The sequence below is a fragment of the Medicago sativa genome, chromosome 3, assembly GCF_051527215.1.
Source record: "Medicago sativa cultivar Bolivia chromosome 3, Bolivia_mono, whole genome shotgun sequence".
Lineage (NCBI taxonomy): Eukaryota > Viridiplantae > Streptophyta > Magnoliopsida > Fabales > Fabaceae > Medicago > Medicago sativa.
This window is the reverse complement of record NC_140751.1, coordinates 38,433,271-38,461,061: the sequence shown is the minus strand read 5'-3', so window position 1 is coordinate 38,461,061 and position 27,791 is coordinate 38,433,271. Positions and strand designations below refer to the sequence as shown.

At 36.0% G+C, this 27,791-nt stretch overlaps 1 pseudogene across 1 annotated transcript; it reads left to right on the top strand.

Moving 5' to 3' along the window:
* The first annotated feature begins 2,570 nt into the window (after positions 1 to 2,570).
* Positions 2,571 to 4,804, top strand: LOC146937512 (soyasaponin III rhamnosyltransferase pseudogene; annotated as a pseudogene). The gene has a single exon (XR_015030962.1). The product of XR_015030962.1 is annotated as a soyasaponin III rhamnosyltransferase pseudogene (transcript).
* The last annotated feature ends 22,987 nt before the right edge of the window (positions 4,805 to 27,791 follow it).

The following is a 27,791-nucleotide window of genomic DNA, read 5'->3' as shown; positions in this document are numbered from 1 at the left end:
ATCAATATCAAATCATGAAAGGAGAGACCGGAAAAGAAATCAATGAGAGTTTAGTCAATGAGAAAAAGCAAGAGATAGTGAACGAGAAAAAAGAGAGCGGTAACAAAAAAGATAGAGAAGAAATTCATGAGGAGAAAAAAGTAAAGGTGAAAGAAGATTGTAAGGAAAATGAAGAAGAACTTCCTCAAAGCGTAGGAAACAATTATGGAATTTGGAAATATTCATATGTTCAAGAATCAAAAGGAGAACAATTTTCACATAACTCACTTCCATTTACTGCTGGTTTGGATTTGAGGACAAATCCTCTTGAAGAGGGGGAGAATGATGAGATCAAGAGTTCACTAAGCATGTGGAAGGAAACCTATAAAAAATTCACATGACAAGAAGCATTAAAAGTCCAATTTTCTCCATTTTAATAAGCAATTTTCGTTTTTTATTTTGGGTGAATTTTTAGATGGTCTTTTGTATTCTCCTAGCCTCTCCAAATGCTTCAAAGTAGTGCTCTAAGTTATTATAATGGCTAGTGGGAATTTTAATCATGTTAGTGCCCATTTTCTAGGTAATAAACATGCACTTATCAATGTATTTTGGTAAATGCATGGTAGTGGGAAATTATCTTTAGTATTCCAAGCATAGGCTATAAATAAGAAGCTCATGTAATTCTCAAAACACAATTTGAAGATTAATATATTTGAGTTTTCTCTATTGTGAGAATTTTTCCTTTGTTCTTGGGATAAGAACTTTTATAGTGTTGGTTCTACCGGCAAGTCGCGGTTAGGGTCACACTTTGTTTGATAACTTTGGTTCTACCGGCAGGTCACGGTTAGGGTCAAGTTCCTTATATGATAACTGTGGTTCTACCGGCAGGTCGCGGTTAGGGTCAAGTTCCTTACCTTTTTCAAGACGGTCCTATCAGTGTCGTATCAGGTGATATCTCTTGGGTTTAGAGACTCTTCTACAAAGGATTGTTTTGTTTGGAGAGTGCTCGTTATTTGTAAAGGTTACCAGCTTATCCTAATTAAAAGCTTGTGCTGTGAAAATCTCAAGGGGCTTTTCCTTGGGGACTAGACTAGGCCTTGTTGTTTTAGGCCGAACTAGTATAAACTTCTTGTGTCTTTTCTCTCATCCCTTTATCTCTGTTACTTTATTTGTCATTTATTTTATCTCACCCTATCTATTTTTATATTTATTTAATCCTTTTATAAGCACTCTATTTTATTTGGGTAAAACTATTTTTTAAGTGCTTATTTTAAATCGTTTTTGAAAGAACACAATTCACCCCCCCTCTTGTGTGTTTGAAGTCACTTGTTCAACAGTTTCTTTTGAGCAACTCACTTATTTTTATTTAACATAACTTCAATTGAATTCAAATGGGTTGAATTCGATTGTTTTATTTACTTCTTTTTATCTAGTTCTTCAAGAACAATAATAAATTTCTGGAAAATAAGAAACACAATATGTCCTTAAGATTTACTGGTTGATCTTGCAAGTAAATAATTCTAAACCAGCGGTTGTTTATCAAAAATCAGTGAAAACAATAAGCCAAGAGCAAAATGACAAAAAAAATAGTGTCCAACTAAGTTTGTACCATACTCTAATCTATTGCCAATTGCTCATATATATATATATATATATATATATATATATATATATATATATATTATTTTAAAAACTGGGGGGACATAAAACCTGACCCATGCAACAATCCAAACAGACAAAACAAAAAAAAAACCACAACGTGGATCCAACCCTAAACAATTATAACAATTAAGTGCGGGTCTAAAGTATGACGAATGAATCGATAGTCAACACGAAAAAAAAATGTATAACATTTTTTAATTTCATTTTAAAATATTATTGTTATTATTATTTTCGAAATTGAATTTTGAATTTCGAAACATAATATATATACATATATATATATATATATTTATATATATATATATATATGTATATATAAAATAAAATAAAATATAAATTTGACTTTTTTATTGACAAAAAAATTGACTTTTTTTCATTATGTTAATTTAATTTAATTCCTTATTTTTTTTTTTTAAATTGTTATTGAACTTAATTAGTATAGCTTAATATTTAATGGTTGGTGTATGTTTTATCCTTTTGGTAAGCCATAAATGGTAGTAATTGAAATTTAATTTTTAAAATTGTAACAAATATGTTTATTTTCATTTTCATATGTTTATAATTCAACTTGCCACATGTCATTTTTTGTTTTGTTTGTGTTTTTCTTTTTCTTATGTCAGGTGTATTGTCGCATTTCACTATTCTAAAATCTATGTATAAGAGATAGGAGGTAGGATATTCTAATAAAAGATTCTTTTGCTTACTCAAAAAAATAATTATCGAATTGTTTCCGTACCCGTGCGTATTCACGTTCTTTCACCAGTTGTGTTCTTATGGTCACACCTTCAATATCAATACAAGTCCCGTGATTAGCGTGATTAGCGTGAGTGATTAGCGTGTTCCTCGTGGTGGAAATTAAATAATGTTACCAGAGTTAGAAATCTTAAAACATTTTTTTATTTAGTTTTCAACTCTTGGATACTCCACCTACTACTTTATATAGCCCCCAATTAGAACACTGTCACGTATAACCGAGAACGTTGTTACTAATACATCCCAACTTTCTTCTATCGTGCCTTCAAAAGAAACAATCAAAGTCTTTTTATTTTTTTATTTTATGGATTCCATTGTTAATGAAGATGGCAAAAAACCTCTTCATGTTGTGATGCTCCCATGGCTAGCTATGGGACACATACTTCCTTTTTTCGAGTTGGCCAAGATTCTTGCTCAAAAGGGTCACTTTGTAACCTTCGTAAACACCCCCAAAAATATTGATCGCATGCCCAAAACCCCCAAATCCCTTGAACCATTCATCGAATTGGTAAGGCTACCTTTACCACGTATAGAGGGACTCCCAGAAGGTGCAGAGAGCACCATGGACATTTCATCCAACACCACCCGTTACCTTAAGATGGCTCATGAGGGTTTTCAAGACGACGTAACTAAGATACTCAAAAATTCATCAAAGCCTGATTGGGTTTTCTATGATATTACAAGTGGTTGGGTAGCACCAATAGCCAAAAGCCTCAACATCCAGTGTGCTTTTTACCAGATAACCCCAGCTTGGAGCATATGTTTCTTTGATCCACCTAAGGATAAGGTCAAGCCAAATTTAACGGCGGAAGACATTTGTGGTCCACCAAATTGGCTTCCTTTCAAAACAACTATTCATCTCAAGCCTTATGAGATTATTAGAGCATTCTCAGCTCTTAAAGACGAGTCGGGAAAAATGCCTGATTTTGATTATAATCAACTAAATTCAAGTTGTGACATACTTCTTCTAAGAACCTCTAGAGAACTTGAGGCAGAATGGTTAGATTATGTCTCTTACATGAACGTGCCTGTGGTTCCAGTGGGGTTGCTTCCACCATCCCTGCAAATAAGAGATGTTGAAGATGAAGAAAACAACCCTGATTGGGTGAAAATCAAGACATGGTTGGGAACAAGAGAACCATCATCTGTTCTGTTCATAGGATTGGGCAGCGAGTCCAGGCTTAGCCAACAAGATCTAACTGAATTAGCTCTTGGAATCGAGCTTTCTGGGTTACCTTTCTTTTGGTCTTTAAAAAATCTAAAAGAGGGTACATTTGAATTACCATATGGATTTGAGGATAGAACCAAAGACCGTGGTACTGTTTGGAAAACATGGGCACCTCAACGGAAGATATTGGCTGATGCGGCAATTGGGGGTTGCATTTGTCATTGTGGTGCAAGTTCTGTCATTGAGATGCTTAATTTTGGGCACGTTCTTGTTAACCTTCCGGATTTGCTAGATCAATGTCTGTTTTCAAGAGCACTAGTAGAAAAGAATGTAGCTATTGAGGTACCAAGGAGTGAGGAAGATGGGTCACTTACTAAGGAAAGTGTAGCACAAACGTTGAGGTTGGCAATAGTTCATGAGGAGGGAAGTACTTATAGAAACAACGCAAAAGAGATGAGCAAGGTTATCGGTTCAAAAGATCTTCACAATCAGTACATTGAAGATTTCATTGCGATTCTTCATAAGTATAGAGTTCATTCCGACAATTAACCATATTTCATGTCTTTCCCGTTCTAATGTTTATTTTGTTATTGCAATAATATTCCATGAGAAAATGTTGGTTTAGTTGTAACAATTTGACTTCACAACCTAAACAAAAAAAACATTCTAAAAAAATAACGTTAAGTGATTGATTCCCTTTTTTTTTAATCTCGGTATCCGGTATAACAGCCAACTAATTCGAGGGGATTAACCCTACCGCCCACTTGTGGGGATCTTATTTAAAGTCAAATCAAAGCTTTGTATAGACTTGTCCACCGAAATTGGCATCAGAAGGAATCGAACCTATGACCTTGAGAGGAGCAAACTCCAATATCCCAAACCAGCCACGCACTAGGTCATTTGTTATCAAAAAAGATTATTTTTTACAACGTAAAAGAAAATGATTATTTTCAATATTTTCGATTAAAAGCAATTTCATTCCCTGTGAAACAATGTTTACCATTTTACTAACTCAAAATACTAGTCTCTAAAATATAATCTCATGTGCGTTGATTTTACAATTATGAGAAACTATTAAACTTCTTTCTAAGGGATTAAATTAGATTCCAATTTTTTTCAATGAAAAAGTTTTTTTTTTTTTCCAACTTTCAAATAGATACTAATGTTTGATTTTTGGATTTCCAAAACTTTTGTATTTAAATTTCTAAAGTCTATTTTAAAAAGCCATTTTTGTCCACTGAATTTATTGCTAAGTTCAGTCACGATCAAATCGCTCTCTTTAAAACATTTTGCATCACTTCCCAAGTTGTGCAAGACAGACTATCAACCACACCGTCTTCATGATAAAACTATATCAGATACAATTGTGCGATTAACTACTGCACTGAAGAAAATTGTTCGAGAATTACACACTTAAGTATGGCTATTATGGCCACTCAAGTTTAATATTGAAACCATTATATTATGGTATTGACATCATTCAAATATGGTATTATCACCATTTCAACCTTTGTTTTCTCCAAAATATCGATATGGTACTACAACCACTCAAATACGGTGATACCAATATTCTGACTTATCCAAAGGTCGAAAATTATCGAAAGGGTATATATATACTTTTAAGACCATTCTTAATTCAGAATGAACATTATTATTCCTGAGAATAGATTATGATTATAAAAGTACTTTTTATTTTGAAGGGAAATAAATTATTGAAGGGACTGTGCTCTTAAGATCATTCTTAAATTCGAAGGGACATTATATCTCAAAAGGGAAATAAAAGAAATGGGAGAAGTGGCGTGAAAGAGCTCTCGATAACTCAATAGAACTTTTTGGTGTCATTTATGAACTGAGTGAAGTCCTCTACTTAAATAGAGATTTTGTAACTGAATTTAGCTACAATTGTGGGAGTCAGTTAGTTCAAATCCTCTTGTGGATAAGATAAAAAAGAAACAAACTCACTCATCCGTTCAACAACTTTTGTGGATAAGATAAAAAAAGAAAAACACTAACCCACTAAAGTGGAAGAAATAAACTAATTTTCATATGAATGGAGGAAAGATAGGAAACTCAGTTGGATTCTCAATCTTATCACAATCAACATAAGTTAAATTATGAGAATTGATATGCATGAATTAAAAAACAAATACTATTAATTTTTGTGTTTTATTTTATATGGGACCCCCACATTATATTTTTTCAATTCACACCACACTAGCTCAAAGTCTCATGACTTTGTGTTTTTAATCTTCCAACCTTCCAATTTTCGTGCAACTACAGAATGTAACACCCTAACCCCGACTAGTATTTTCGAAATTAAAATAAAATTAATATTTAAACATACAAGAGTGTCACACATTGTCATCATTCAAAATAATATAAAAAAATTAAAAAATTTTACAATATCAATAATATAATTATCGAATTCAGTGTTTAAGGAAATATTTTGACACCAAGGGATTTGAAAACACTAAAGAAAAAGCCTGATTAGAGAAGATAGTAGGAAATTTTCTTTTTAGCTCAACAAATAATTCATTACGTGGAACCAAATGAGGATATCACTTCAGAGAAAAGGAAAGAGAATGAGAATAAATCAAATATTGAAGTTGACAAAGACTTTGTTGGAACATGTGTGGAAATTGAGTTAAAAAGACTAAACACAAATTCCCATGTTGGGTAGAACTAGTGTTGTGTGAATTGAAAAAAGTGGAAGTCCCACATCGGATGGAACACACACATTAGTAGTGTTCATATAGTGGGGGTGTACCTCTAATTAATGGGGGTACATAAGCACTAGAGAAAAAATATATATTGATATATATATTTTATTATTTGGAAATGATAAATTAAATAATTAATTTAATCATTATTAGAAAGTGCTTTCTTAGTCCCCAAGTTTTGCTAAAGTATTTTTATACTAAATATAATATATTTTGGTACTCAATTGAGATACTTTTGTACTAGATCTAATATGTGAATTATTTAATGACAAAGTAATGTATTACTTGTTCCCAAAGTTTCTCACTTATTAGTTGTGAATTTTTTCTATAAATAGAGAGCTCACACAGTACATTCCACACACCAAATCGCACAGTTGATGCTTTCTGTGCGGTTTCTCTCTTCTCCCTCCGACTTGTGTTAACAAGTTTCTTCTGCTTCTACTCCTTTCTGTCCCTTCGGAATTAAGAGTGTTTTTAAGACCATAGTCCCTTTTCGGTTTAATGTCCCTTCGAAATTAAGAGTGGTCTTAAGTTCACAGTCCCTTCAATAATCTAAGTCCCTTCGGAATAAAGAGTACTATTAAGATCATAGTCCCTTTCGTAATAATAATGTCCCGTCGGAATTATGAATGATCTTAACAGTATATAAATTATTTAAATATTTTTCTATTTGAGGAGAAATGGTGGTATCACCATATTTGAGTGGTCGTAGTACCATATTGAAATTTTGGAGAACTTAAAGGTTAGAATGGTGGAAACACCATATTTGAGTGGTCTTAGCACCATATAGAATGATAATAATACCATATTAAAGTGGTTTTAGTATTAAAGAGTGGTCTTAGTACCATATTTGAAGGTGTAATTCTCGAACGGTTTTCTACAATGCAGTAGTTAACCGCACAGTTGTAGCTGGGCTTGTTTTATCATGGAGGCGGCGTGGTTGATAGTCTACCTTGCACAACTTTGGGTAGTGCCACGAAACGTCTTAAAGAGAGCGACCTGGTCGTGACTCAACCTAGTAACAACTTCGGTAGATAATAGAATTTGGAAATCCAAATACAATAGTTTGGAAATCCAAAAACAACAATTTTAAGACGTTTCGATATGTTATGTCTACCGAAGAAGTTAATTATTGAGGTTCAATTGTCCTTAAATACATTAAGGATAAATCAAGCTATAGAAATACATCTTTCGACTGAAACGAAGAAGTGCTTGTTGTATCAAAACAACAACACTATGAAATTCACATATCCCTTTTATTTGTAAAGTGTGGAGTTAATTGTGGATAGAAAATTGTCCCTCGACAGATCCGTACAGTTCGGTGTATTTTGCATAACATAATGCTAGTTAATCCTCTTTACTTGATAGAAGGATTAATTGTTCCTCTACTTGTTATTTATGCAATCAACACCACTTTGGTTATGGAATATAAATCGGTTTGCTTCATGGAGTAGCTACAGAATGGTATAATTATAATCAAAGTTAACTTATTGGATATATGGAGTGTATCGAGGAACACGAGGAAAATTTTACCATCCAGATGGTATTTGCTATTTGTAAATGAGAACATTGAAAAATCAAGGAATGGACCAAATTAAAAAGATTTTTTGATGAACTGGAAATTATGCGAGAAATTTGTTCCAAATGTTTCGTATAAATTATGAAAGAATCTGAATTTCAGAATTCTATTGAATAAGACTGAGTTGACTCAGACTTAAAGAGAGACTTGTGTATCATGCATTCTTGTGGAAAAAGACTGCGTCTTTGATGGTATGTTCAAAATTAAACTCTCCTTCTATTTTATTAGTTGTGTGATTTTAATATTTGACATGTCAAAATTGATCACGAACAAGCTTTTAATTTTAAATTTGAGTAACTTGGATTTAATTCCAACGTTATAATTAGACAATTTTATTTATTGCAGTCAAGATATATGAACCAAAAGTTCATATAAATCAGAATTTAGAGAATATGAATCTCTAAACATAATAAATTATGATATGTGTGAATTTGATGACACATAAATTAGAAATGATAAAATGATGTTTTTATCATATTTATTTGATGACTGTGAATTTTGGAAAATAAAATTGATATGCTTGAATGTTCAATTTTTATAACGAAAATTGAAATTTATAGAGTACCCAAGTTTAAGAACAAAAATTCTAATTAAGAAATTTTTGAAGAAAAGACAATCCAACTTGTCTTATTTTTGAACTTGGGATTGTCCGGACTATATTTGGCTTCAGGACCCCAAGAGAGTTAAACTCACTAGTAGAGCCTATGAATGTGTATTCATTAGGTATGTTATAAATAACGAAGCATATAGGTTTTAGGACCTAAATGTTAAAGTGATCATAGAATTAAAAGATGCTGATTTCTATGAAGTAAGTACCCCTGTAAATTAAAGAATAGTGGGGGCACTAGTGGGGGTAAACTAAATTCCCTTCTAAAAATTAAGAACTAGTGGGGGCACTATATCTAATCACATTCATGTAATTAGAAATAGTTATGAAAACATCATACGAGATGTTATAGAACCTCAAGGAGGTAAGAAAGCTAAAAATGCTAAAGAGTATGAACTTGGTTTATACATTGGAAGAAGATTCATTAAGCCTTAAAGAAGTTATATCCTCATTGGATGCTGAATTATGGCAAAAAGCAATAAACGATGAAATGAATCTTCTAGAGTCTAACAAAACATGACATTTGGTTGACTTGTCTCATAGTTGCAAAATCAATCGGTTGTATTTGGATTTTGGAAAAAGGAACTAAAACCTGATGGTACGGTTGATGAATACAAGGCTCTCCTTGTAGTCAAAGGTTTTAGACAGAGAAAAATATAGACTTCTTCGACATTCATTCACCAGTCACGAAAATCATATCCATAAGAGTACTAGTCCCTTTAGCCGCCGTTCATAACTCGATAGTACTCCAAATGGATGTGAAAGTTGCCTCTTTTTATGGTGAACTAGAAGAAGAAATCTATATGAAACAACCTGAAAGTTTTGCGATTCATGGACAAGAAAACAAGGTCTGTAAGTTAGATAATTATTGTTTTATCTTGGTTTTCGGGTGTCAAACATTGATTACGTTTGAACCTTTTTAACCGGTGATATCTTATTTTTTCTTGGGAAGGGAAAAAGTAAGCAAAACCCTTGAGAATAGAGGTCCGGGAGTTGTTTTCGCTACGGGAAGGTGTTAGGCACCCATAACGACTATAGTATTCTATAGGAACCGTCTTTAATTTCTACGCGCGCGCTTTATTTTTAAATGCTATTTTGAAAATGTTATTAATCCTAAGAGTTTTCTAAGTGAAGAATTGGAGGGAGAAGAATGTTTTTGGATTTTTATTTTAGTTGAATTGAAGGAATTTTGTTCCTTGCCTACGTACCCGTTTAAGGGATCAAATCCACCGTAGTTCTCTTCCAAAAATGTTTTTGTTTTTGTTGGTTAATTTTAAGTTTGAAAATGGAATTTTGAAGAATGAGAAAGAGGCCTCAAGGGCATGAGATTAGGAAATTGTGAGGTTGAATTAGTCATTTTGCAAAAGAAGTCAAAGTTTGATTATTTTTCATTGAAGTTTGATTAAGAAAATAAAAGGAAAATATAAATGGGGTTTTGACCCCAAGGTTTATTTTGAAAATGATTTGAGTGAGGTTTGTTCACATTTTTTGGAAAATTGATTTTTCTAAAGTATGAATCCTAGGCATTCATCTAAACATACAATCCTAAACATACATCTAAACATGCATATTCTAGCTATATCTAAAGTGGTGTGTGTGCTTGTGTCGGTGTTTGTGTCGGTGTACATCATTAGAGTCCATTGTCCTCATTACATCATGCCCTAGATACATTCTATGGCCTCTTTGCCAAGAAATTAAAAACATGAAGTAAAATATTATAAAAGCTCCTAAGTTTTTTTACATTCTAAGCTTTGGTAAAAATTAATATGCAAGAAATGAAACTAAAATGGAAGAATGAAATATGCTCATGAAACATGAAAGGAAAGCGGTTAGTAGCGCAAAAATATAGAAAAGAAATAGAAACAAGTAAAGAGAATTAAAGTAACTAGAAATCAACAAAGAGACGACCAAGAACTTAATCAAAAAAACATGATGAAATAGTACTTGAAAGATTACTAAAATTCTAAGACAAAACTAAGGCCTATAATCCTCACGTCAATGGTAATATTCCAAGAGTTTTAAATTCATCATGATGTGAGAAATTAAGGGACATTAGCATGCAAGACAATCATAGTATTTCCAAGTCTATTCGCACTTTATTTGACGCAAGAAATACACATTATTCACATAATACAAAATCCATGATAAGAAACCAAACCGAACAGCAAGTACATACAAAATCAAGAGGCCAATTCACTTCAAAAAAATGCATATTCAAAGTCACTATTATGTGCTAAATTCAAGAACCAAAATCACTTCAAAATTGCACAAAGTTTTATAAGAAAAAGTGAGCCAAAAGCACAAGAAAGTTGCACATAATCTTGAAGTGAATTTCAGCATGAAATCACATTTCGCAAGCGAACATCAAGTACCAACAATTATGAGCCAAGCAAGAATCACACAAGTCTTAGAAATTTTTAACACAATTTGACACCAAGAATTAAAAAAAAAACGAAATCGACGCAATCAAAGTTACTTCACCTACTTTGGATCAAAATCAACATACGAAATACTTCCAAAATTCTCACAAAATCGTCAAGAAAGTCACAAGAAAAATTGTGGAAATTTTTTACATGAAAAGGGCATGGCGGAGGTGTAATTAGCATGTAACTTGGTGCCAACAGCAAAACTGTAGTAATTTTTTAAAAAAACAAGAAGACAAATGGGCCTGGAGCGGGTCATGGTTTGCAAAACGGGTCAAAGGACCCTTTTCCTCCTCATCTTCTTCTTTCAACCGTAAAAACTCTTCTTCTTGGTTTACACTACAGCAACATACATACAGACAAACTCAAACCATACCTCTCTTCTCTCAAATCATCCTTCCTTTTTAACATTCTTCTTATTCAAATTTTGCAAGCGGATCAAAACAACAAACATCAACACAACGTTTCATACACTAATTCAACGCAAATAGGAACATGGAAACAGAGCAAATCGAAGCAAGAAGAGAATTAAATGGCGTTACCTCTGTTAGATTTGGAGACAACTATTTAGAAAGGAAGACTTCAAGTCTGTGTTTGTTCCTTCCCCTTGCGCGTTCGTCCTCCTTCAATCCCGTTACGGTTTCGGTAAGTTTGGTCCTGGATTCTTCTTCTCGTTGAGCCTGTGGTTCTGGTCTTTCGCAAAATTCGATTGGAGCTTGGACTCAATTTGATTCTGCTCACCTTCTTCTTTCACGTGTTCCAACCTCAAATCCGTGGACGTTGTTGCTGAGTTCGATCTCGTCGCCGGAAAATGTTGAAACCGGTTGAATGTTATGAACCGATGGGATTGTTTTCGTATTGATTTGTGATTGTATCGATGATAATTCTGAGTATTAGTGAATTGGTGGAGGTTTTGTGGTGGTTTTGGTGGTGGAGGAGAGTTTGTTAGGGTGGTTTTAGTGGTGGAGGAAAGTTTGTTAGGGTGGTGAAGTGGTGGTGAAAAAAGTAGTTAGGGTGGTTTTGGTGGTGGTGAAAAGTTGGTTAGAGGAGTTAGTTATGGTGGTGGAGTTAGTTAGAGGGAAAAAAGTGGTGGTTATGGAGGATGAGAAAGTTGGTTATGGAGGAGAAGAAAAGGGTCACGTGAGGAAGAAAAGAGGGAAAAGAGAGAAAAATTTTATGACTTTTTTTGTGGAATTTTTGTAAAAAAATGATTGGTAGTGAAAAATTGACCAAGACTTTGACTTATATAGGTGATGAAAGGGATGCTTGGACCAATGAGGAAATGCCACATGGACTTGGACTCTAACAAACTCTTAAGAACCAATAACATTTGGACACATGGCACTTGGACTCTAACAAACTTAAAAGGGATTAAAACGTAAATAACAAAAGTGCGCGGACTAAAATGAAAATTAAAACTAAAATTGAATTGAAAAAGTAAATTGAAACTTAACGTAAAACGAGACGATTAAAAACAACAAAGCAGATTAAAACGAATCAGAAATATTATGTGAAATGACCAAAACGCCCCTAGGGACTAAAATGACTCGAAACGACTCAAATGCAATTTAAAAATGATTTTTTTTTAACAAGGGATTAAAGCAAGAATTCATACAAGCAACATAAAATACTCAGAGACAATTTTTAGAATTTAAACAGGGTTTTAACACGTGAAAAGACTAAAATGCCCCTAGGGGCAAAATTGACTCGAAAATGACTTCAAATGCAATTTTAAAATGGATTTTGACATAGAATTGAAATGAAGACTTATTCACACTATTTGAAAGGACTTAAACAAATTTTTAAAAGATTGAAAGAAATTTTAACACAGGAAATGACTAAAATGCCCCTAGGGGCTAAACTGACTAAAAGATGACTCAACTGATATTTTCTGAAATGAATTTTGACATGAGATTGAAACAAGGACTTATACAAACCAATTTAAAAGACTCAAACAATTTTCAAGGATTAAAATGAATTGAATGCAGGAAATGACTAAAATACCCTTTCATGTGAATTTTGCAAATAACATTGAAATAAAATGCAGAGAACGATGCAATTAATCAGAGACATATCAAATGACTTATAATGCAAGAAAGGAAGAATTGAACAAGTATTTTTAGGTCCAAAATTAGGGTATAACAGCTGCCCCTATTTAAGTTTCTTTGTCCGGGGAGTCAAGAGACGAAGTCTTAGAGTTGACGGGACGAAGATACTTAAATATTAACATTTGCACTGCTTTTGGACATAAAAATACGTTTTCAGATTTTCAAAAAACATGAATGCCATGCAATATTTCATTTATGAATGCAAGACAATCGAACCGGAATCTACGGGCTGTGTCACACCACCAAGGGATTTATAGACATCAAGGTAGAAAGAACGGGCAACAAATAGACAGGTACAAGCTGTTCTTTGGATCGAACTTGCCACTTGACCGAGAGATACAAACAAGAGACGGGTACAAGCTGTTCTTTGGATCGAACTTGCCACTTGACCGAGAGAATACAAACAAAAGATAGGTACAAGCTGTTCTTTGGATCGAACTTGCCGCTTGACCGAGGAAATACAAACAAGAAATGGGTACAAGCTGTTCTTTGGATCGAACTTGCCACTTGACCGGAAATATAGACAAAAGGTAGATACAAGCTGTTCTAATCGAACCTGCCACTTGATCAATACCACAACATGTAAGTAGGTGCAAACTGTTCTTTGGATCGAACTTGCCGTTTGACCGGAAACAAAACATAAGCAAAGGGTACAAACTGTTCTTTGGATCGAACTTGCCGTTTGACCGGAAACATAGACATATAAGCAGGTACAAGTGGTTCTTTTTGGATTGAACCTTGCACTTGACCAGTAACAAGATACAAATTGAAAGTCTGGTTTAACAGGATACCAATTGAGGGTAAATTGTCATTGACTTGATTTGAAAATAGACATGACCATTTTTGTTGGCCCAAAAGTAAATTGACATTGATTTGAATTGAATTGAAAGTTGAATTTGACATTGACATTGACATTGGCTTGGAAATTGAAATTGACATTGACATTGACATTGGCATTGACATTGACATTGACATTGGCATTGGATATTGAAATTGACATTGACATTGACATTGACATTGGATTGGCATTGACATTGACATTGACATTGGCATTTGACATTAACATTGACATTGACATTGACATTGACATTGGCATTTGACATTAACATTGACATTGACATTGACATTGGCATTTGACATTAACATTGACATTGACATTGACATTGGCATTTGACATTAACATTGACATTGGCATTTGACATTAACATTGACATTGACATTGACATTGGCATTTGACATTAACATTGACATTGACATTGACATTGGCATTTGACATTAACATTGACATTGACATTGGATATTGACATTTGACAGTTGGATATGCAACATGTATGCATGGTATAGCAAGATTATTGGATGTATGAGCACATAAAATGCATGATTATGCATGTATGAATGCTTGAAATGCATGATTGGTTGGCAATTTGGCAGAGAAATTTCACAAAGGCAGACAAGACATTGGAAGATTGGGCACGTAGTGGCTCATGCTGCGACATACTCACAGGGGAAAACCTCTTTGGAGAGACCGTCGTTTGAGAGACGTATCAAAACCATGGCTGAGGGCAATAAAACTTGTAAAGGAGGACCCTTGGAAGGTTCTTGGATACAGGTCGCCGTTGCTAGGCGTGTTAGTGCTGGGTAAACATTGGATGTTCGCATCTGTGGTCAATGCTTTTATATATTTCATTTTTTCATTTTTTATTTTCAAACCCCACTTTTGCCTGAACCGCCCTTTCGGGTTTTCGATTCACCGGGGAATAGATTCTTTTCATTGCCCCATTTTTGCCCGAATTGCCTTCATAGGTTGTCAATCAGCGGGGTGCTCATTTTTGCCTAAGCCGCCCTTTCGGGTTTTCAACTTAGCGAGCTTTTCATTTTCATTTTTCATTTTTTCACTTTCATTTTCATTCTGTTTTTTCATTCTTGCCATTGACCACAGATCATCCTGGGGAGTAATCTGCTTGTAACATGTATTGAAATAGACATTGACACTCATTCATTCATGCGTGTTTCATTGAAATGTACCTTATTGCTCAGGTTTGCTTTCAAAATAGACGGAAAAAGATTTTTCAATTTTCAAAAGATGTTTGTTTCAGACATTGACATCATCAAATAGAAAGAAAATGTTTTATATACAGCATTGAAAGTAGAAAGAAAAATAGAGTTTCAAACAATAGAAAGGCTCAAATTGATGTAGGAGAGTGAAAATCAGCCAAAGGCATGACTTCACGGATTTACAAAGCTTGGAAAATGGTAATTTTATTGGTTGGTGATACATTGAACACGATGACCGCTACATTTCATAGAAATTTTGAATTCACAAGTGCAGAAGCCTCTGATGAAGACGATCATTGACAGTTGCAGATGCCCCAAGGGGTGATGGTGATTTGCCAGATATAGTTACTTGTCTTTTATTGTCAACCTCATTTTTGCATGAACCGCCCTTTCGGGTTTTCGGCTCATCGAGGCGCTCATTCTTGCCTGAGTTGCGTACAATCTCAGCGAGCTTCTTCATATTCATTTTTTTGTCCCTAACTTTTGCCTGGATCGCCTTTTCGGGTTTTCGATCCACCGGGAAGCGCATTTTTGCCTAGGCCGCCCTTTCGGGTTTTCGACCTACCACGCTGTTCTTTTCTTTCTAGACAAAGTATTTCTTGACTATATCGGCATTAACAGGGTTTGGGAGTTCAACACCATCCATGTGTGTAAGAATCAAAGCACCACCAGAGAAAGCCTTCTTGACAACATAAGGACCTTCATAGTTAGGTGTCCACTTGCCCCTTGGGTCGGGTTGCTGACTTATCCTTCTTTTCAATACAAGTTCGCCTTCCTTGAATTCTCGCGGTCGGACTTTCTTGTCAAAAGCATTCTTCATTCGCACTTGATACAACTGTCCATGAGTCATAGCATCCATACGTTTCTCTTCAATCAAATTCAACTGATCATACCGACTTTGATACCATTCAGCCTCAGTCAACTTTGCTTCCATGATTACTCGAAGAGATGGGATCTCCACTTCCAGAGGGAGAACTGCTTCCATGCCATACACAAGAGAGAAGGGAGTTGCCCCGGTTGAACTGCGCACCGTAGTTCGGTAACCATGCAAGGCAAACGGTAGCATCTCATGCCAGTCTTTGTAAGTAGTGACCATCTTTTGAACAATCTTCTTGATGTTCTTGTTAGCGGCCTCAACTGCACCATTCATCTGAGGTCTATAAGGAGAAGAGTTGTGATGTTCGATTTTGAATTCTTCACATAAAGCTTGCATCATACTATTGTTCAGATTGGAACCATTGCCAGTGATGATCTTGTTGGGAACACCATATCGACATATGATATTATTCTTGATAAACTTGACTACTACTTGCTTGGTCACATTGGCATAGGAAGCAGCTTCAACCCACTTGGTGAAATAATCAATTGCCACTAGAATGAAACGATGTCCATTGGAAGCTTTTGGTTTAATTCTTCCGATCATGTCAATGCCCCACATAGAGAAAGGCCATGGGGAAGATATAACATTGAGGGCGTGTGGAGGCACATGAATCTTGTCAGCATAAATTTGACACTTGTGGCATCTCTTAGCATGTTTGTGGCAGTCACGCTCCATAGTTATCCAGTAATAGCCGGCTCTTAACAGTTTCCTTGACATAGTGTGACCCGAAGCATGGGTCCCAAAAGTACCATCATGTACATCATGCATCAACTTCTCAGCTTCTTGTTTATCAACACATCTCAACAAGACCATGTCATAGTTCCTCTTGTATAGGATTTCTCCGTCCAGAAGGAATTTACTAGCCCATCGTCTCAAAGTCTTTTTATCCCTGTTGGGAGCGCCAGGTGGATATTCACGATTCTGCAAGAATTGTTTGATGTTGTAATACCAAGGCTTCTTATCATTCACATCTTCATCAGCCTGATCTGGCATATTTTCAATGGTAAACACATGAGCGGGTCTATCGAGACGCTGCACTTTGATTACGGGAACATCATTCCAGTGATTGACACGAAACATGGAAGACAAAGTGGCAAGAGCATCAGCCATCTGATTTTCATCCCGAGGGATGTGGTGCAGCTCAACCTTGGTAAAGTATGTCAACAGACGTCTTGCATAGTCACGGTAAGGGATCAGCTTCTCATGATGAGTCTCCCATTCACCCTTTATCTGGTTAATAACAAGTGCAGAATCTCCATAGATATCAAGGTGCTTAATTCTCAGATCAAGGGCTTCTTCAATGCCCAAGATGCACGCTTCATATTCAGCTATGTTGTTTGTGCATTCAAAAGTTATTCGAGCGGTGAAAGGAATGTGGTGCCCCTGAGGAGTTACAATGATGGCTCCAATTCCTTTACCATAAGCATTAACAGCACCATCAAACACCAATCCCCACTTGCTATTGGGGTCCGGCCCTTCATTGATCAGTGGTTCTTCACGGTCTTTTGCTTTCAGATACATGATCTCTTAGTCAGGGAAATCAAACTTAATTGGCTGGTAATCATCAAGAGGTTGACAAGCAAGATGCTCAGCAAGGACACTTCCTTTGATTGCTTTCTGAGCTTTGTACACAATATCATATTCAGACAACAACATTTGCCAACGTGCAATCTTTCCAGTAACCGCAGGCTTTTCAAAGATGTACTTGATTGGATCCATTCGGGATATCAACCAAGTTGTATGATTCACCATATAATGACGCAGGCGTTTGGCAGCCCAAGCTAAAGCACAACAAGTCTTTTCAAGCATTGTGTACCGAGTCTCACAGTCGGTGAACTTCTTGCTCAGATAGTAGATAGCATGTTCTTTCTTACCACTCTCATCCTGTTGACCGAGAACACAACCCACTGAATCATCTAACACTGACAGATACATAATCAAAGGCCTTCCTTCCACTGGCGGGACAAGGATAGGTGGCTCCAACAGGTATTCTTTAATGCTATCAAAAGCTTCCTGACATTCATCATTCCATACAACAGGCTGATTCTTTCTGAGCAATTTGAAAATTGGTCCACAGGTAGTAGTCATGTGAGATATGAATCTTGAAATGTAATTCAGACGTCCGAGGAAACCTCTGACTTGCTTCTCAGTTTGAGGGGCCGGCATCTCTCTGATGGCTCGGACTTTGTCAGGATCAACTTCAATGCCTCTTTGGCTGACAATGAAGCCTAGCAACTTTCCAGACCTTACACCAAATGTGCACTTGTTAGGATTCAACCGCAGCTTGTACTTTCTCAGTCTTTCAAACATCTTTTTCAAATACACAACATGCTGCTCTTCATCACTTGACTTCACAATCATATCATCAACATATACTTCGATCTCTTTGTGAATCATATCATGAAATAGAGTTGTCATACCTCTTTGATAGGTAGCACCAACATTTATCAAGCCAAACGGCATCACTTTATAACAGAATGTTCCCCACGGAGTGATGAAGGACGTCTTTTCTCTATCTTCAGGAGACATTCGTATTTGATTATAACCAGAGAAACCATCCATAAAGGAGAACACTTTGGATTGAGCAGTACTGTCAACAAGCACATCAATATGAGGCAATGGGAAGTTATCTTTCGGACTGGCTTTATTCAGGTCTCTGTAATCAACACACATTCGAACTTTCCCATCTTTCTTTGGTACTGGTACGATGTTGGCAATCCACTCAGGATATTCAGCTGTCATGAGGAAGCCCGCATCAATTTGCTTTTGTACTTCAGCCTTGATCTTAAGAGCCATGTCTGGACGAGACCTTCTCAATTTCTGTTTGACAGGAGGACATTCAGGTCTTGTCGGTATCCGATGTTCCACAATCTGGGGATCTAAACCCGGCATATCTTCATAGGACCATGCAAAGACATCTGGATAATCATGGAGAAGCTGAGTAATCTTCTTTTTCACTTCTGGCTCCAGTGCAGCATCAATCTTAATCTCTCGCTTGTTCTCTTCAGTACCCAGGTTGACGAGTTCAATCTCTTCCTGATGAGGCTGAATGGCTTTTCTTTCTTGCTCAAGCAGTCGAGTGATCTCATATGGTATCTCTTCATCATCCTCATCCTCATCTTCAGCTTCATATACAGGGAATTCAAAATTTGGAGGAACCATAGGGTCACTGTGTTCAACGGGTTTATTATGGTTCAATCTGCATAATATGATTGGGATGGTTTTAGAAAAAGTTTTTCATGCAGATTTTTGAAATTAATAAGAAAAATACAGATGTTTTGGTTTTTTCTGGCATTACCATTATTTCCAAGAAAAAGGCACTAAAAAGTAAAAAACAAAGAGTCGCGGAAAAGACGACAACTTTTATTAATAACGGCAATGCCGAAACAAACATGCCCTTACAATGATATCACTTTCGCCTTGGGCAGAGCGAAAGGATTGTTATTTTGAAAACAAAGAAAACATGAGCAACAAAACACATTACATGGAAGCATGCATGACTAAAGGAACATCAATGGCTTCCCAATTTCTCACAGTGCCTCCTAGTATAACAAATGTAGGCACGTGACCACCTTCAGCAGCATCTTCAGTAATAGCATTGATGAACCCAGCACTGTAGAAGGTTCCCTTTGAAACAGCAGATGTCGGGGAGAATCCAAGGCCCTCTTTACGCTTGTTTTCCAGAATCTGAATTACTTTGCCCCAGCCGGCAGCTTGCCCTGCTTGAACAACCTTCTGGGCGTCTTTCAGTGAAGCCATGCTAGTACCAGCCCTTCGGGGTTCTGCACCCTCAACGGTCAAACCTTGAAACGACGTCCCTTCAGCGGACCCTGCTTCAACACAAGAGAAAGATGATACTTGGCTAACCAGAAATGCCTCTTCACCATGTACAGTGACAATCTTACCGTTTCTCATGAACTTGAGCTTCTGATGCAAAGTAGAAGTGACTGCTCCAGCGTCATGAATCCATGGTCTTCCGAGGAGGCAACTGTAAGAAGCATTGATATCCATGACTTGGAAAGTAATCTGAAATGTCTCAGGACCAATGGTAATTGGCAAGTCTACCTCCCCGAGAACATCCTTGCGGGATCCATCAAAAGCTTTAACCGGATAGCTACTACCCCTCAGAGAAATTCCATGATGACTCAATTGCCTTAGTGTGGATTCAGGCATTACATTCAGAGACGATCCAGTGTCCACCAACACATTGGATATCATGTCAGATCTGCAGTGCACCGAGATATGTAGAGCCAAATTGTGGTGTTTCCCTGCTTCGGGGAGTTCATCGTCACCAAACCCCAAGTTGTTGCAGGCAGTAATATTACTCACTATCCCATCAAACTGATCCACAGAGACTTCGTGGTCAACATAAGCTTGCTCCAGTATCTTCATTAACACTTTCCTATGAGCCTCTGAGCTCATGAGCAGAGACAGGATAGATATCTTTGACGGGGTTCGCAGCAGCTGGTCAACAATCTTATAATCGCTCTTCTTGATGAGCCTCAAAATCTCGTCCAGATTAGACTCTTCAACGGGCTGGCCCGAGGGGCTGGCATTCTCTTCCTCAAGGTTAACCATGTTTCTTCTCTTGTACAATCTTGTCTGATAAACTCTATCTGGTTGGTAGACTTTGCGAACACGAGCCACTTTTCAGACTGCGGCGGACAAAACCAGGTAGACAATGAGCACGGGAAGCCATTTGTGACCGATGAATGATGCATATGATGCATGATATGCAAATGCAAAAAGACTCTTTTTTTGTCGGAAGACTTGTCAAAGTGGTTGTGAACATCACGGAGAAACACGGTTTATTTGAAAATCTTGATCAAAACTAAAAGTTTAGTTGAGATGGTATCACTTGGCGTTCACATCCGTGATATTCAAAAGATGACTTGTCTAAGTCCTCCGATAAATGCATGGAAAAAAAGTTTATGCATGTATGCATGTATGCATGAATGCATGATTATGTTCAAGTTCGGAGAAAACATGATGGGTTGAAGTTTAAAGTCGAGGAGTCATGGGTGGACACGGTGTCCGGTGAAACTAGGGCTTTAGGATAATAGTAACCGGGTTCTAAAAAGGTTCCCAAGTTGCAACCTCTCCGACGTATATCACGGTGTCACGAGACAACACTCGCTCCGTGATTATCCGTGGAAGGTCTAACTTGAGTGTAGTATCGCGTGACGACTAAAACTCGAGACAACACTCGGTTTAGCCTCCGCACTACATCCTAGAAAAACGGCCATGGATGGGTTTGGTTATCTACGGTTCATAGCGTCATAGAACAATTAGAAGCAAAGTGCCTAAACGCGACAACACGCGCCGACAACATCACCCCTAAAATGCCTCAGCTATGTGGGATTGATCGCATAATCCAAAACACGAGGCAACCCCCGGAATGAATTGTCGATTATATCCCTCCTAAATCCTAAGTTCACTCAGCCCGGGTGCAGGACTTTTGATATTCTCACCCCACACGTTTGCAAGAAATTAAACATTTATTCACATAGGAAAGCAAGTAAAAGAAACAAGTAAAAATACAAGCGCAAGCGTAAAAAATAAAGACTAGGCGTAACTCTCGAATTCCCCAGCGGAGTCGCCAGCTGTTTTATCTTGGTTTTCGGGTGTCAAACATTGATTACGTTTGAACCTTTTTAACCAGTGATATCTTATTTTTTCTTGGGAAGGGAAAAAGTAAGCAAAACCCTTGAGAATCGAGGTCCGGGAGTTGTTTTCGCTACGGGAAGGTGTTAGGCACCCATAACGACTATAGTATTCTATAGGAACCGTCTTTAATTTCTACGCGCGCGCTTTATTTTTAAATGCTATTTTGAAAATGTTATTAATCCTAAGAGTTTTCTAAGTGAAGAATTGGAGGGAGAAGAATGTTTTTGGATTTTTATTTTAGTTGAATTGAAGGAATTTTGTTCCTTGCCTACGTACCCGTTTAAGGGATCAAATCCACCGTAGTTCTCTTCCAAAAATGTTTTTGTTTTTGTTGGTTAATTTTAAGTTTGAAAATGGAATTTTGAAGAATGAGAAAGAGGCCTCAAGGGCATGAGATTAGGAAATTGTGAGGTTGAATTAGTCATTTTGCAAAAGAAGTCAAAGTTTGATTATTTTTCATTGAAGTTTGATTAAGAAAATAAAAGGAAAATATAAATGGGGTTTTGACCCCAAGGTTTATTTTGAAAATGATTTGAGTGAGGTTTGTTCACATTTTTTGGAAAATTGATTTTTCTAAAGTATGAATCCTAGGCATTCATCTAAACATACAATCCTAAACATACATCTAAACATGCATATTCTAGCTATATCTAAAGTGGTGTGTGTGCTTGTGTCGGTGTTTGTGTCGGTGTACATCATTAGAGTCCATTGTCCTCATTACATCATGCCCTAGATACATTCTATGGCCTCTTTGCCAAGAAATTAAAAACATGAAGTAAAATATTACAAAAGCTCCTAAGTTTTTTTACATTCTAAGCTTTGGTAAAAATTAATATGCAAGAAATGAAACTAAAATGGAAGAATGAAATATGCTCATGAAACATGAAAGGAAAGCGGTTAGTAGCGCAAAAATATAGAAAAGAAATAGAAACAAGTAAAGAGAATTAAAGTAACTAGAAACAACAAAGAGACGACCAAGAACTTAATCAAAAAAACATGATGAAATAGTACTTGAAAGATTACTAAAATTCTAAGACAAAACTAAGGCCTATAATCCTCACGTCAATGGTAATATTCCAAGAGTTTTAAATTCATCATGATGTGAGAAATTAAGGGACATTAGCATGCAAGACAATCATAGTATTTCCAAGTCTATTCGCACTTTATTTGACGCAAGAAATACACATTATTCACATAATACAAAATCCATGATAAGAAACCAAACCGAACAGCAAGTACATACAAAATCAAGAGGCCAATTCACTTCAAAAAAATGCATATTCAAAGTCACTATTATGTGCTAAATTCAAGAACCAAAATCACTTCAAAATTGCACAAAGTTTTATAAGAAAAAGTGAGCCAAAAGCACAAGAAAGTTGCACATAATCTTGAAGTGAATTTCAGCATGAAATCACATTTCGCAAGCGAACATCAAGTACCAACAATTATGAGCCAAGCAAGAATCACACAAGTCTTAGAAATTTTTAACACAATTTGACACCAAGAATTAAAAAAAAAAACGAAATCGACGCAATCAAAGTTACTTCACCTACTTTGGATCAAAATCAACATACGAAATACGTCCAAAATTCTCACAAAATCGTCAAGAAAGTCACAAGAAAAATTGTGGAAATTTTTTACATGAAAAGGGCATGGCGGAGGTGTAATTAGCATGTAACTTGGTGCCAACAGCAAAACTGTAGTAATTTTTTAAAAAAACAAGAAGACAAATGGGCCTGGAGCGGGTCATGGTTTGCAAAACGGGTCAAAGGACCCTTTTCTTCCTCATCTTCTTCTTTCAACCGTAAAAACTCTTCTTCTTGGTTTACACTACAGCAACATACATACAGACAAACTCAAACCATACCTCTCTTCTCTCAAATCATCCTTCCTTTTTAACATTCTTCTTATTCAAATTTTGCAAGCGGATCAAAACAACAAACATCAACACAACGTTTCATACACTAATTCAACGCAAATAGGAACATGGAAACAGAGCAAATCGAAGCAAGAAGAGAATGAAATGGCGTTACCTCTATTAGATTCGGAGACAACTATTTAGAAAGGAAGACTTCAAGTCTGCTTTTGTTCCTTCCCCTTGCGCGTTCGTCCTCCTTCAATCCCGTTACGGTTTCGGTAAGTTTGGTCCTGGATTCTTCTTCTCGTTGAGCCTGTGGTTCTGGTCTTTCGCAAAATTCGATTGGAGCTTGGACTCAATTTGATTCTGCTCACCTTCTTCTTTCACGTGTTCCAACCTCAAATCCGTGGACGTTGTTGCTGAGTTCGATCTCGTCGCCGGAAAATGTTGAAACCGGTTGAATGTTATGAACCGATGGGATTGTTTTTGTATTGATTTGTGATTGTATCGATGATAATTCTGAGTATTAGTGAATTGGTGGAGGTTTTGTGGTGGTTTTGGTGGTGGAGGAGAGTTTGTTAGGGTGGTTTTAGTGGTGGAGGAAAGTTTGTTAGGGTGGTGAAGTGGTGGTGAAAAAAGTAGTTAGGGTGGTTTTGGTGGTGGTGAAAAGTTGGTTAGAGGAGTTAGTTATGGTGGTGGAGTTAGTTAGAGGGAAAAAAGTGGTGGTTATGGAGGATGAGAAAGTTGGTTATGGAGGAGAAGAAAAGGGTCACGTGAGGAAGAAAAGAGGGAAAAGAGAGAAAAATTTTATGACTTTTTTTGTGGAATTTTTGTAAAAAAATGATTGGTAGTGAAAAATTGACCAAGACTTTGACTTATATAGGTGATGAAAGGGATGCTTGGACCAATGAGGAAATGCCACATGGACTTGGACTCTAACAAACTCTTAAGAACCAATAACATTTGGACACATGGCACTTGGACTCTAACAAACTTAAAAGGGATTAAAACGTAAATAACAAAAGTGCGCGGACTAAAATGAAAATTAAAACTAAAATTGAATTGAAAAAGTAAATTGAAACTTAACGTAAAACGAGACGATTAAAAACAACAAAGCAGATTAAAACGAATCAGAAATATTATGTGAAATGACCAAAACGCCCCTAGGGACTAAAATGACTCGAAACGACTCAAATGCAATTTAAAAATGATTTTTTTTAACAAGGGATTAAAGCAAGAATTCATACAAGCAACATAAAAGACTCAGAGACAATTTTTTGAATTTAAACAGGGTTTTAACACGTGAAAAGACTAAAATGCCCCTAGGGGCAAAATTGACTCGAAAATGACTTCAAATGCAATTTTAAAATGGATTTTGACATAGAATTGAAATGAAGACTTATTCACACTATTTGAAAGGACTTAAACAAATTTTTAAAAGATTGAAAGAAATTTTAACACAGGAAATGACTAAAATGCCCCTAGGGGCTAAACTGACTAAAAGATGACTCAACTGATATTTTCTGAAATGAATTTTGACATGAGATTGAAACAAGGACTTATACAAACCAATTTAAAAGACTCAAACAATTTTCAAGGATTAAAATGAATTGAATGCAGGAAATGACTAAAATACCCTTTCATGTGAATTTTGCAAATAACATTGAAATAAAATGCAGAGAACGATGCAATTAATCAGAGACATATCAAATGACTTATAATGCAAGAAAGGAAGAATTGAACAAGTATTTTTAGGTCCAAAATTAGGGTATAACAATTATTTGTATGGTCTAAAATAAACTCTTAAGGAATGACATGAAAAATTTGGCATTCTAATGCTACGAATGAGTATAAAGTGAATGAAGTGACAAATAATATTTGCACGATCATATGTCTCTATAAAGACGACTTGCTCATATTTGATTTAAAGATTCATGTTATGAATTATGTGAAATCATTGTTTATCAACAACATTGATAAGAAAGACCTAGACAAAGTTGAAGTAATTCTTGGTTTCAAGATTACTAGATCAGAAAAGAGAACTTTTTTGATAAATCTCACAAAGTTGAGAAGATCTTAAGGAAATGTAATTATTTCACTCTAAACTTGCAATCATATATTATGATCCAAGTGTAAGAACACTTGAGATGGAGTTAAACAAATAAAATATGCGAGCATCATTGGCAGTCCTTAGGTAAGCCATTGAATGTATTAGACCCGACATTGCCGATGTCGTAAAACTCTTGTGCAAGTTTACTAGTTGACGGATGAGAAGCATTGCCATGCTATAGAAAGAGTCATGAGGTGCCTTAAGAAGATTATGACTCTAAGATTACTTCACTAGGAGTAACCTATTGTACTTAAATGGTACAAGATATAAAATAGAACATCTTTCAGATGAATATTTAGCGACTAGTGTTTGCATATTGAGCATCACTAGAGGAGTTGTTTGTTAAAACAAATGATATTGACTCAGTCCACTATGGAATGAATCTGAGATGAGAACACTAGAGAAAACTAGTGGAGAAGCAAGTTGATAAGATGCTTGCTAGTTGAGATCCCTTAGTGGGTAGAACTGTTTCCAGAAGTGTTAATTCATTGTGATAGTACTGCAGCTATTACAAAATTGAGAATCGTTACCACAATGGTAAGAGACAATTATTAAGTCACGAACACATAAAGTATTAGAGAGCTAGCTACTCTCAAAAGGAACAGTTAAAGTAGATCATGTACGTACTGATAAAGAATTAGTTAATCCTTTGACGAAAGGAATTACTAGAAAGAAAGTCCTAAACACATCCAATAGGATGGGACTAATGCCCAAAGGTCACAAGTGATGGTAACCCGACCTACATGACTAGAGATCCCAAGAAATAGGTTCAATGGGTAATAACAAGTCACAAGTAATAGAACATGCAATGTTAAAAGTAAGAAAGCATGATTCGTGCAGCGATAGAAGGATGAGATAATAGAAACTCTTAATGAGATCTATACTCTATTTGGAGTGGAGTACATAGCTACAGGAGTACTCTTGATAGACTCACCTATATGAATGTGGAACTAAGGGCCGGTTCCTATGGGATTCGGGGCAGAATACCTAGAGCGTTCGTTAAAACCGGGATACACGTGCAATGCCATAAACGCACGGGCTTTTAGAATACACCTTATGAAAAGGTTTGTGTGTGGGTTCTATGTCTGAGATAGAGTTCAATGCTCTAAGCAACTCTTGTTAATCAGAATTTTACTCGCTATGTTGAGGTTCAAGTTGTAGGCGACACCTTTGTTTACTAGCAAATCTTATGGAGACGTTTTTGACGTTATTTCTGAAACCATTTTTTAAATTCAAGTGGGGGATTGTTGGAACATGTGTGTGTTTTATCTTGGTTTTCGGGTGTCAAACATTGATTACATTTGAACCTTTTAAACCGGTGATATCTTATTTTTTCTTGGGAAGGGAAAAAAGTAAGCAAAACCCTTGAGAATCGAGGTCCGGGAGTTGTTTTCGCTACGGGAAGGTGTTAGGCACCCATAACGACTATAGTATCCTATAGGAACCGTCTTTAATTTCTACGCGCGCTTTATTTTTAAATGCTATTTTGAAATGATATTTACACCCAAAGTTTGCTAAGTGAAGAATTGGAGGGAGAAGAATGTTTTTGGATTTTTATTTTAGTTGAATTGAAGGAATTTTGTTCCTTGCCTACGTACCCGTTTAAGGGATCAAATCCACCGTAGTTCTCTTCCAAAAATGTTTTTGTTTTTGTTGGTTGATTTTAAGTTTGAAAATTGGAATTTGAAGAATAAGAGAGAGGCCTTAAAGGCATGAGAATTTATGAAAATAGTGAGGTTTGATTAGTCATTTTGCAAAATGTGGTCCAAGTTTGATTATTTTCATTGAAATTTGATTAAGAAAATGAAAAAAGAAAATACAATGGGATTTTGGATCCCAAGGTTTATCTGGAAAATAGTTTGAGTGAAGTTTGTTCATATTTTTTTTTGGAAAGATTTTTCTAAGTATAAAGCCTAAACATTCATCTAAACATGCAATCCTAGACATACATCTAAACATGCATATTCTAGCTACATAGTGATGTGTGTGCATGTGTCGGTGTTTGTGTCGGTGTACATTATTAGAGTCCATTGTCCTTTACATCACATCCTAGATACATTCTATGGCCTCTTTGCCAAGAAATTAAAAGCATAGGAATATTACAAAATTCTTAAGTGTTACATTCTAACTTTGGTACAAATTAAATTGCAAAAAGAATAGAGATGAATATGGGATGAAATGGAGATGCTTATGATGAATATGAAACATGAAATGAAAAGGTT